Source organism: Notamacropus eugenii, chromosome 3, assembly GCF_028372415.1.
Source record: "Notamacropus eugenii isolate mMacEug1 chromosome 3, mMacEug1.pri_v2, whole genome shotgun sequence".
Taxonomy (NCBI): Eukaryota; Metazoa; Chordata; class Mammalia; order Diprotodontia; family Macropodidae; genus Notamacropus; species Notamacropus eugenii.
The window spans coordinates 6,980,589-6,982,162 of record NC_092874.1 but is presented as its reverse complement, the minus strand read 5'-3'; the positions used below and the strand labels follow the sequence as shown (position 1 = coordinate 6,982,162).

Genomic DNA, 1,574 nt, shown 5'->3' with positions numbered 1-1,574 from the left:
CTTAAAAAGTTGTCCTGGACCCAGAGAAGACTGCTCTTGGCATCTAGCTGTTCAGGTGGTCTGGAATCCACCTCATTTTACTCCCAACTAGCCCACATTTTGCCATTTTTTCCCCCAAGACCAGAAAGAATGACTTTGTCCAAGGTTTTTCTAAAATCTGGATAAACCATCCCTTCAATGTTCCTCTGATCTATTAGTCTGGGAGATCTGCTAAAAATATATAAATAAAAGGACTAGGTCCGTCATCCTTATACCTTTGTCTCCCATAAATGACTCATTTTCTTTTGATAATATTGTTTTCAAAGAGAAGGATTCTTGTTCCACTGAATTCATAGGAGTAAGACTGTGTATTTTTAATTTGAGATGTGAAAATTTAATTACATGATGTCCAAAGCTTTTCCCCATGGATGAGACATTCCTGGCCTCTATGGGACAAACCTTGGTCCAGTGTAGGCTGCCTTTTAGGTGATGTGGCTCTTCTCTGGTTAGAGACACTCCTGTCCTGTCCTCTCCAGCAGCAGGCATTAAGGTTTAATCTGAATTCTGTTCCCACTCCGAGGATTGTATTGAGGAAAATTCTCCCCAAGCTTTATATGAAAACACATGGAGTTTCTAAGTGGCAGGAGCAGAGCATTCATCAGCCTTAGACTTCGAATCAGAAGTTGTAGACAAGTATTGATTTATTGGGGACACAAAGGAACATAAGCTGGCCAAGGTCTGCACTTGCATCACGTCTAGCTCAGATGAGTCTTCTATTGAAGGCGACATCATATTTCCTCCTTACTTTTCACTGAGGTAGATTTCAGTAATGAAGCTGCTGAGAGGCTCCATGAGCTCACAGGATGTCCCAGCTCTGATTTCAGGACTTACATGCACATGGAGAGTCTGGGCCTGCTCTCTTCTTCTAACATGTATGTTGAACTGAAATTGAAGGCAATGATTGTTAAAGGAATTATACTGTGAAAAAAGAAGGCCTTTTCTTTTGACACATTTATCTGGTTAAAGAATAATATAGTAGACTGTGTCTTCATTTTTCTTGGTCCACAAGAGAGATAAAAAAGAAAAAAAAAATCAACACCTTGTACATTTCCCCAACTGCATATTTGAATCAACCCAGGAGCACGGAGACCTCACACTGCCCTGTTGGGTATTGATTGGGCTGGAGGGTACCTCCTCATGGAGAACAATTGATTTTTTTTTTTTTTGGTTAGCAAAGAGATTTTAATAGTCTCTGTACATACTGTCATGTTTCAAGGCCCCAGAAGCAAGAGGCACGTATGACAGTAACTCCATGATCAATGACTCTGCTGGCAGCAAATCTACCTGTCTGCTCTGCCCAGACAGGTTGAGTGGCAGTGACTGCACAATACCTTGTGACAGATACCCTGCCTGAGAGTCTAGGGGTACTGCCAGACTTGGAAAAAAGGCATTTGGTCAAATCACCTCCAAAGCCTGTGGGGCACATATCCTGTAGCTATGTATAGAGCCCTGGTGAGTTCTGGTCATTGAGGCAAGAGAAACCTGGTTCCAGTTCTCACCTCTGAGTCATCAGCAAGCATTGGTTATTAAGTGCC

General features: G+C 42.1%; 1 long non-coding RNA gene across 1 annotated transcript; it reads right to left on the bottom strand.

Moving 5' to 3' along the window:
* Nucleotides 1-328: 328 nt before the first annotated feature.
* Nucleotides 329-1,301, bottom strand: LOC140531055 (uncharacterized). The gene is made up of 2 exons (XR_011976251.1): nucleotides 1,079-1,301; nucleotides 329-921 (listed from the first exon to the last, which is right to left on the bottom strand). It is a non-coding gene; the product is annotated as an uncharacterized lncRNA (long non-coding RNA).
* Between the last annotated feature and the right edge of the window lie 273 nt (nucleotides 1,302-1,574).